This window comes from Bactrocera oleae, chromosome 3 (genome assembly GCF_042242935.1).
Source record: "Bactrocera oleae isolate idBacOlea1 chromosome 3, idBacOlea1, whole genome shotgun sequence".
NCBI lineage: Eukaryota > Metazoa > Arthropoda > Insecta > Diptera > Tephritidae > Bactrocera > Bactrocera oleae.
This window is the reverse complement of record NC_091537.1, coordinates 69,198,262-69,209,812: the sequence shown is the minus strand read 5'-3', so window position 1 is coordinate 69,209,812 and position 11,551 is coordinate 69,198,262.

Here is an 11,551-nt window from a genome sequence, read left to right as displayed (position 1 = left end):
CTTTCCGAAAGCTCTGCAAAATACCCGTCTACGGCTGTAATAGCTTCATCATTCGACGAAAACCGCTTTCCACGAAGGAATTGTTTCAGGTTTCTGAAGAGGTAGTAGTCGCTGGGAGCCAAATCTGGTGAATACGATGGTGATCACGCTTACTCAAACTTGCATCCTAACTAACAACATTATGAACTTGCTCAATGATTTCTGGTGTAGTTGCGGTTTTTGGTCGTCCTTTGCGTATATCGTCTTCAAGCCTAGTATGACCACATTTAAATTCACCAGCCCAAAATTCAACGGTGCGTTTTGAAGGTGATGGCACTTCTAACAATTGTTCATAAATTTTCTTTGCTCTTAAAACTTTCAAAACAAAGAATCTAATCATTGTGCGATATTAAATTTTTCCATATTAAAAAAAGACTCTGTCACATCAACTTCAAATTGCTTGTAAACAAGAAATTAATTGACAGAATGACTTGTAACTTTGCGTGTGTTCTCACGATAGATGTAAGAATTTGAGAAAAAAAATTGGAGCTAATAGTGCTATTTTTGTGAGAGTACTCAAAGAATGCATTCAAAGAATTCCCTTCATCTCGATAGGAAGTGGGTAAACAATCCTTCGAATGATTGCTACTGAACCCGACTTTTTGTTAATGCTTTCTCGAACCGGAAACTGTCATAGAAGAATGAAGAGTCCACACAAGTGCCCAAAAAGCAACTGTGTGGGATAACGGTTATGATAAAATATCATAAAACTATTTATAGATCATGGTGATCTGTGAAAAGCGTTGCATCATTCTAGTTTTCACAAAACTAGAGTGAAAGTTATATACTTTCTATCAAAATCCATATCAGAGACTCTTTCAGTATGTTGCTTTATTCTAGCACGTGACGTTGTACACGATAAGGATTATATCTGCTTTAGTAAGCAGTATCAGTTTCCTTTTTCTGATAGCATCCCTGTTGTCACTTGTATATAGCTTAGGAAGGTTATGTCAAAAAAATTCGTCCAGAAAGGATATAAAAACCTCAAAAATTATCTTCCCCTAAATTCTCGTCACTACCTCAAAGTTTTCGGTTAAGTCAGAGTCCTTTAAACATTTTTAAGTCGATCAGATTATTATTCAGACAAACATTGCTAAAATTTTGAGAAAGATTTCCATAAAGCTATAAAACAAAAAAATATTTAAATTTACTTTTATTTCATTCATTTAACAATAAGAGCAATCATTTCAAATCTCTTCACTGCTAGTTTAGTAATGAAAATAATAATTTCTTAATTATAACTATTCTTCTACATTTGCTACAATCTTATCTTTTATTTAGCTCCATCTCATATAAAAGGCACGATCTATTATAATACCAGAGCTTTGAACGTTTGCCTTTTACTGTTTGTCTTCCTTTTCAAACTGTCACTTAAAATCAAATAATACATAAGCGCTTCGCCATTTTCACTTTAAATAAGCCAATTTGAACAATAATCGTTAAACGCTTGTCGGGGCGACGCGACAAAAGGATACAGCAAACAGAATGAAGAAAAATAAAGAAATACAAAGAAATATTATGACTCTAAGGTAAGCGAACACATATATGTATATATAAGTTTCAAAAATCAACAACTACGCTTCTTCAATGGCGCTGCGACTGGGGCTCTCGCCAGCGAACGCGCACCACGTTTGTTGAGAAAGTGAAACAATCATAATGCCATCAACGCAGACAATAATAGCAACAAAGTTAAGCTACAGCACCATAGAAACACGAAAAGACTTGGAGGGGAAGTAGGTAATAACGGCGAATTTCATATTGCTTTGGTGTCTTGCGTCATGTCGGATAAGCGACACCATCATTTCAGTCGAAAGAAAAAAACTTTCTACAAAGTACAGTGGATATAAGTTTGTAGAAAGGGGTTTTCAAATTTGCTTTCATTTTAATACATTGCAAACGTAATATGCTGAAATTTAATTTTTAACGCATTATGTAATATTTTTTGATTTCTTATTCGCTTTTGCATTCATATTGTATGAAAGGCATTTGTTTGTTTCATTAAGTTGCATTCAATTTGTAACAAACTGTAAATTTGTAATGGAGTAACGACGTGCAAATTAAATAATAAAAAATAATAATTATTATGAAAAAGATCACGAAATTCTAGCCACCCCAACTTAATTAGGGCCTAAAGCGTCCTTTTTAAAGCTTTTTAGCTACAGGAGATCTCGTTACTCTTAACTACTTTTTTTTGGTCAGTGAGCCTAAGTTATTGACTGATGGCTGTGACCTATGTTGAGATAAGTTGACCAATCTTATTTTTGATCAAATTTATAGATGAGTCCTGTGTTGTCTTCAATGCTTCAATAATCGTGGCATAATGATTTTACGAACGAGAAGAGCTACATACTCGTAGAACACTGCCAAACGGCCCGAAATTAAAAAAAAATTCTCGTCTATAAATTCACTACGATACAGCTTATATATTGTTTCTACACTCTTCATCACAGCTGTGACAGCCCAAACCGAAAAAAGTAACGGTAAACAATTGGCATAGTCTCTATCTCTATCATTCCTGCAATAACTTTTACGCAACTGATATCTCTATTCCGGGCATGGACAATTCCTTAGCTGTTTTACTTTTAATGGTGAACTTGTTATCACAGAGAGTCAGAGCCATTAACCTCAATTATCATATGTTAAAATACCCGTCGGGTTAATGTAATGGGAATGAGCGCACCTTACATGACAACCTAAAACAAAAAACAAAAGCGGCATGTTAGGTTCAAAAAACCAACTACCGTATCAATTATTTTAAAATGAAAAAAACTGAAACCAGAAGATAGTGTCCGTACAATGACTCACGGGCGAAATAAAAATCAAAAATTGACAAAATAGCGGCGTTTAAAAAAAATGTAATACCACCGAAAACGTTGGTCATTCTTGGTCTGCTAAATTTCGATTTTTGATCAGTTCAAAAAGCTAGAAGAACATTGCAAGGAGAACTATACAGAGAACATGAATCATCATTTGTCTCCGAGTAGTTACTGTATAATATAAGATAAACTGATGAAGCCGACTGAACTGAGCGGTTACATTTTAGAAGCGAGTAACTCGAATACCATTTAATACGTAATATATATGTTATTTTTAAGATATAACCTATCGAAATAAGGAAAAAAAAAATATTTTTTTTTTAAATTTCACAGATTTGCCACTTAAATATTTATATTTCGGGTGTTATTAAAATAATCTCCTACAAGAACAAAAATTGAAGAGATTCTTATCTAGTCAGTCTAATCCCAACTTTTTCATTATAACTTCAGTTGGATACTAGTGATATCAATGACATTCATTTTGACGTCAAACTAAATAATTATTTTTTTCCTGATATCAGATTTGTATACACATAGCTCCCACGTTTCTACATATGGTTTTATTCAAAATGTGATTAAATATAGAAGTACAAGTACATATACTATAAAACTACAACTGCGTACATACTGTGGATTTATACCTTATCTCCAATTTCGAACTTTTTGCAATCCCGAAATTTCAAGATTTATACTCGGAAACCTTAAAGTATTTTCGTCTTTATAATACACTTTAAAATTAAACATGTCAAGCAATTTTGAATTTGAATAAACAACTTTTTTATTGTTTTATTTAATATTATTTATTGTATTATATATCAATGCTTTTGTAATTATTTTAAAGCTTTAACATATACCACACCCATTGCATCTCTATGATTTTACACCTTTAAATCCGTAGTTTAAGTCTTGTTTCACCTCAAATGCCCCATCGATAACTAAAAAATTCTATTTTTTCCTTTCAACAATTGTATATAATTTTCTCCATTTCCACAGCAGCTAATTAGCAGCGTAAAATTTCTTCTTTATTTATTGTATACCTGCTCCCAACGGTTTCTTGTTACATACCAAAGCAATTGTAGCATTTCACCGAAGACTAAAATTACAAGTAAATACATGTTTGTAACACCAGCTTAAGTCTTATCTGCAACAGAGAGTGTATGCCCGGATAAAGTAGACACCTGTGATAACCTATGACACCTGCCAACCGACGGGTGTAATGATGCTTCCGCTTGCTGGCAGGGAAAATTGTCTGCTACAATTTTCTTTGCTAATTGCCAACACGTTGTATTTGTGTTAATACCCGTTAACTCGTAAGCACACACACAGACATACACAAATATTTTTGCCTCTTTATACGTTATGCTATGCTTTTGCTCCTCAAACAACTTAGTTTCTTAGTTTATTTTTAAGTCTTGTGAAAATCTTTACGTTGCTTCACTTAAGAGGGAAGCGTCGCTTTTTGTTTTAGCTTTTAGTTGGTGATCCTTATAATTTTCAAATCTTTATTCTTGTTATATTTTATTTTAGCTATTATTTGCTTTGCTTTCATTTTTGTTGTTGGAAAATTTAAATTTACGGCAGCTGCAAGGAAACTACTAAAGCGATTTGTATAACGGTGCGTATACGCAACATTTTCGGTACGCGCTATTCCTCGCTACTTAAATGTTAAGTGTTTTGAATTGTGCGAAAAGTACTTTGTTTCCGAGTGCATTTTGCATGACTGAGTTTGTTCTTAACTAGTGAAGGCTTGGGTAACTATTGAGATAGTCGCAGAATAAGAGTATACTAAAGCTTCTAATTGACGGCGTCTCTTTATCAACAGGTAGGGTTAGCAGCAGAAGGTTGAGGCTAGATGTTTGCTATGTTTATTATATAATTGAGGTTCAGGACAGTGATTGTTATCTTTTGACGGAGTGAACTTGCAGGCAGACTCGAGATTTAAAATCCAACTATTGTAGTATTTTGGCTTCACAAAGGACTCCTCTAGCATTCCTGGGTTTAGTCAAAGAACCTAACCTAACTCACTTACAATTATATACCTCTAAAAGCATTTTATATTTATTTTTAAACATACTAAGTTAGTAAGCACTAATAAAAGGGATGTTTCTGCCATTTTAAAATGAAAGCAGTCTGTTGTAGGTAGATTGTAAGCGCTGATAGACGTTTGAAGCAAAATATGAAGTAGTTGACCCTCTTATTTTTCATTTTTTTTCATTTCTGCTTTCATCTCAACTTCCGTTTAAATTTTTTGTGGTTCGCCCAATTTAAAGTCCGCATATTTGCCTGCAGTTAATTTGCAAAGTTGGAAGAACCTTAAACTTGCGGCACCACCCACTCCGCAGACTTTGTTTTACCATATTAAGTTTGTTCATTATTTCGGCAAAACATTAAAAGACAACCGGTTGCTCGGTTATTTTGCTCAAGGCTTCATGCTTTTCTCTTAAAAAAATTTATTACCAGCTTTCATCGATGAGCTCATCACCTTCCACCAACACTTTTTTGCACTGCGTCCGTGCTTTAAAAATTATGCCTAAAGATTTTCGTTCAAAGATAAATAAGAAGAGCGGAGCATGTGCTGATTTTTGGTATTATTTTTCGGTTGTCTGCTTGTTTGCCAGTTCAAGCGTTTTTTATGCACCACAAAGGGTCGCTTAACTGAAAATTGTATTTATTTACACGCCTGTGGATGGCGGTTGCCCCAACCCCGGTTTGTAACGTAACGCTTGTTATCGATTGATTGTCTTGTCTTTAGGCGTTGAACAGTGATTTTTGTGCCCTCGCCTGTCTGCTGATTAATAGCGTGAAGAGATTTATGTGAAAAGTTTACTGGCGCGCATTTCTTAGGCGTGACTGTAGCAAACTTCATTGAGTAATATGTAGGCCAATGGTGTTCTTTATTAAATATTTGTGGTGTATTTTAGGCCAAACAAGATTTTTTTGTGGATTTATGTACTTATCTAAAAATAATAAATTAAAATTAGACAGCTTCTGATGATTTAAGCAGGCAAAATAATGAAATATTATTAAATAAGAATAGTAAATATTGGAGCGCAAACTGAGCAGCAGAATCACTTAATAAAAAAAAATACAAAGCTAAATATATAAAGGTTTAATTTATAGTATTTAGTATAACGCTTAAGACGTATGAAATCCCACCTTTTTAGAGCTGGTGTATACAGTATTTTTTTAAATTATTCCGGGGTAATTTATCATTCTACAATAACACAATTTTTGAATTTGGAAATATAATAACTCTTCTCGCATTGTCTCGTACTATCTCTCCAACTTTATTTGTTTCCTACTTTGACGTCCTTCTTTCATGAAAACCTCTTTGAAAGGTTTTTAGACAAGATGACAGATTTATTGTTACCATAGCAGTTATTGACTCTAAATTTCATTGTGCTTTGAATATTTAACACCAAAACTTTTACTTTTTTATCAAATAAAGATACATGGCATAGATAACTTCGCTGTGGCCAAAATCGGTAAGAGGCTGATTACAGCTCGCAGGACCATACAATAGTCAAAAACCACGCTATGGAAAAGCGTATCGATAAAGGAATGGAAATCGTCGAGTCGGTTCGCCATGTCGTTGTTTTGCCCAGGAGCTAAGCATTACACAATAAACAGCTTGGAAGCTTTTAAATACGGCTGGATACAAAAAGAAGCTCGATGTATGGGTACTACACGAGTTAACGTATGGATCGCATTACCAACTGCAATTCTCTACTGAATCGCAACCAAGGCAATCCATTCCTTAAGCGGATGGTTACTGGTAATGAAAAATTGGTCACTAACGACAAGAGCTAAGGTAAAAAGGTCGTGGCTGAATCGCGCTTAGCTTTTACTATGTGTTTAGTGGGATTGGCAAGGCATCTGCTTTTCTACGACCAAACTCTTATTTTTGACCTACTTTGTCAACAATGCGACCGTCTGAAGAAGCAATCGCCCAGAATTGGGCAATAGGGAAGGAATTGAGATCCATCAGGATAACGCGAATCCACACACATTGATAGTGACTGGCCTGAAGCTACGGGAACTTGGTTGAGAAGTTCTTATTCATCCACCTTATAGTCCTGTCCTCGTACCAAGTGATTATTATCTGTGAATGAATTAGCTGGTGAAAAATTTGACTCAGAAAAGCTCGTGAAAGTTGACTGTCGGAGATTTTTACCAATAATGACGAGGGCTTCTATGAGAGTGAACTTATGAAATTAGCTTCAAAATAAAAAGTTATAGAAAAAAACGATGTGTACTTGACCTAAATTAGATTATTCTAACTATGCTAAATAAATCCTTTCATTTAATGCAAAAAACACAACCACGAATGTGTAACCATATGTATTCAGTTGTGGGTGACATAGCTTAGTTTAATATTTTATTCAGAAATAAATTCAGCAATTTATAATTTTGTCTTAGCTTAATTCAAAACGCCAGTTTAATATAGCTTTTGATAAACTTGCCTGCCAACACACCAATACGAGAATACATATGTATTTATTTTATTTATCTACATTATAAAAAGTCAAAATAAATAAGTGATAACAGTAACAAAAACTACTCTAAGGGCTTCTTAGCTATCTCCAAAATTTATTTCCATTACAAACCCTTAACAATACGCTTAAATAAATTTAGTTAATTTTCCCCAAAGGACACTAGTTCATATATATAGATAATCAAAGTGAGTATAGCCGTATACGGAACGTAATGGTGAGTCTACCACACTATATGTCACTTAATGGTCTATTGTTGCTCATACGCCATGTAAGCTGTCTATCTGTCCGCTCTCATAAATGCAAACATATAACCGCATGTGGATAAATGCTCGTCCTGCTTATCATTTCGACGACAAAATGCCATTCAGCCAATCTGTCATTGTGTAAATTTGACAATAGTTGCGATGAGTTCAATATCTTAAAGAGCTTTTCCCGCTTGACATGCTGCAGGTTGCTCGCACATACATTAGAGTGTATGGTATTGTAATTGTTGCAATGAAAGGCCTTTCAACGTGTGAATCCCACTGGTAACAAGAGAAAAATCATGTGAGACAGAGAATAATTGAACATTTTGTCGTCAATACCAATTGAAATGCTGTCACGGATAAGTAAAAGGAGAGTAACTACAAGCTTCGTCGTTCTTCGTTTTTCGATTTAATGAAATTTGAAAGAATGTCATCTAGAATGTATTGTAGTTGATTTGTCTAAGCTTATGATCAAAACTTATACGTCAAAAGTCATAGTTTAGAGAATAATTAAGAGGCACACCTAATGTGAAATTTTGAAATTTTATTTTCATATTTCGATAGTGAATAGCTTTAAAAAATAACGTACTAAAATTTCGATATCAGTTACAGCGATTTAAAGGATAGTAGTTTAGTTCCCTCCTGTATATAATTCTACATATAATGACTTAATCGGTTTTTTGATCTGTTCAAAAATCGAATTTTGGGTAAAATAAATTTTTTTTTAAACGCCGTAATTTTGTCAAGTCTTGATTTAATCTTCTAGTTTAAAGAACATTTTTGTTTTTTATGTTTCATCCACGAAATCACTGCAGCAGTGGATAATCTTTTTTATTTAGCACGTTCGGAGATGTCGTAAAATTAAAAAAAAATATTAAGTTTTTGTTTTCAAAATTTCACTGTGTATTCTTGATATACCATATATATAAATAAACCCTGAAAGTTTCAAAATAATTGATACAGTAGTTTTTTTTTAATTCCCAAAAATTGACGTTTGTTTAGGCTATCAGACTAGGTGTGCCCCTTAAAACAAATGATCACTTAACGTATAATAATTTTGTTTACAAAACTATAATATTGGAATATCGTGGGTAGGTCCAGGCCCAGAACACAAATGCCCTTGATCCTTCCATGGCCTAACCAGCGAATTCGTTGAATTTTTATGCGCTTATCTACATCCATCGCGGTAAACCTCATAAAGTTCGCCTTATAATCGGAAGGAAATGATGAGACAATTTTATAGCGTAATTTTTGTTCGTCGAGAGAGGAATCTGCTACTCAATTACCTATCGATCCCAAATATCACCTATTGGCAAGAGTTATTCTGCACTTGATCTCAAGGTTTAGATTATTGATGGAATTTATGTTGGTTCTGCGAGAGTATACAAAGGGCTTTAATTTTGCAAATCCCTCGGTTTTAACAAGATCTAAATACGTGCATTGTAAATTTAAGACCAGATCGGCTTAGCTAGGTAGTTAACATAATTTTTAGTCAGAAGAATAGCACCTATTTAACGTAGTATTCTTTAAAAGAAAAAAATATACTAATTCAATAATTTTTCGTCGCAAGAATATCGCTCAGAGAACGCCTAGCAAAAATATTAACGCCGCGCTGTAATCTAGGCAGCACGTTTAGATCAAAATTTCCACGTCGATACCGCCGATGAGAACGCCGCATGGTGTAAGGTGTCATCATATTGACGCTCAAGTGGCTGAACGTGACGAAAATACTAAATAAAGCTATTACAGCGCGGCTAAATGAACGAAGGCTTGCGCAAACTTGTGAGTATGACAAAAGTAGTCGCTGTTTGCTCAAGTGACTTTGAAAGTTTTGCGAAAATTTGCATCAACAACAACGACACATTGCTTTAGATGTGTGTGAGACAATTTGAGTGAAGTGTGGGCGTATTGAATACCGTTAAGTGTGCTCTTCAATATTCAAAATGATAAAAAAAAAATTTATATCATTCGAGAAAATTCAATCAAATTTCTACGTGCGAAATGCGCAGCCATGCACCACTAAGTATCTATGTATGTACAACACCGGGTAGTTCTACTTCCCCAATAGCAGCAACGTGCACAATTGCATTTGGACCGGCTTAGCTCGACATATATGCCCGTGTGCTTTATTTTCCTCTTTGCATACCTTCGTCACCACTGAGCATGTAAAATTTCCAGTAAACAGCAGCTGTAAGCTTTCACACCACTAGCTATATTTCCTGTTGTTGTTGTGAAATGCAGTATTAGCATGCGTCTAACAACGAGTGGAATCTTACTTACGCTTGAACGCTGATCATTCCACCGCTCCAACTTACAAAATCGCCTGCCGAGCTGTAGAAGACGCCTTTTTGCGCTGCCGGAGGCATTATAATGCATCTACATACACACAAACATACATATATAAGTACATATTGTGCTAGCTCCACCTCGATAATACCTTTCATCTTGATAAACACATATCATGACGCTTTGCTGCAGTCAGCAATCCATTTAACACTGGTTATTGATGATGATACGATTGTTATCCATGCAAAGATGGATACTCCGCAGTCGTGTGTAGAGTTTTCAGACAATTCATCTTATTTTTCAACTTGCAACTTCGATTTGGAAGGACATTAACTATTCATATTGTGAAATTTCAAATAGAAAATGTTTCGTTTAAAAAAGTCTGTACAAGTTTCGGGGTTTCGGGTATTTGGGAGATAAATTAAATTTTGAGGTAACGTTTGGGTGTTAATTTTTTAAGAGCGAATTTTTTATAAAATAGTGTATTGAAAATCTTCGAAGAGTATTTCATTGTAAGGAAAGCCTAAGTATTAAAAGAACTAAGTGTTAACAGCGCTCGAAATTATGAAAATTGTAAAAACTGTGAAGTATTTCAAGGGATATATCATCAAAGATAATGAAAAACTGCACTGTCCCACGAAAAGGTGATAACCATTGTTTCCTGGAATTAGTACCGTCTATTTGAAAAATTACAAAACGGTCCTTGGACTCTATGCCGAGGGGATGGGGAGAAGACAAAAAAAATATCGAAGACATGTAATTGTAGTTGGCTATCTTTAAATGTTAAAGATCATTTAAATATGTGAACCCACCCAGAAATCTATATTTCCTTATAAGGAGGTTGGGCGAGGCATTAACCAACTTACTGTTATATATATTTGCTGCCAGACCGAAAATGCGGAATCTGTCGTTATTTTAATTTTGAGAAGACTTACCCGTAAAACTATTGTCTAAACATAATATTCTCAGAGCGCAATGGGCTATAGTGTAAGAACTATAGCACTGATAGATTCCCCAAAAGTCAACTATTTACATTCAAGATCAAACTTGAACAGATGTATACCGAATCGATAAAAAAATATTTTCCTAAATTGGTATGAGTGAAGTTTGATCTATTTATGTCATTCGTTAGTTTGTATTTGACAGCGGTTTTACGATGCGAATATTCTTCTGGTATTTTTACCATAAAAAAATATTAAAACATGTTTTCTTAAATTTTGTATTTGAGTGGCACAAATCATTCAGTGAAGGTCGTGAAGTCATCGAAAATTTGCCTCATGCGAGTCACTCATCCACTTCTGTTAATGAAGATCACATCGAAAAAGCTAAAGAACTTAAAAATCGTGATGTTGGTATCAGAGATATGGCAGAAGATCTCAACATCTCTCATGGATCGATTCAAAACATTTTGGGTAATTTATGAAGCTAGAGTATCAAACTTGTAGCAAAAGACCTGAAACTTTTGCAAAAACGACGTTGCAAAAGAAATGCTTGACAACGTAGCTGAAGCCCCTACATTCATTAAACTCATCATTATTACTGGTGCGAATGTCTTCGAAACTGTTCAACAATCTAGCGAATGGCGCTTCAAAAATGTGTCCAAGCCTTCAAAACTACGTTAAAGTCGGTAAAAAATCAAAGTGACGCTCACCGTTTCCTTGATTACCGG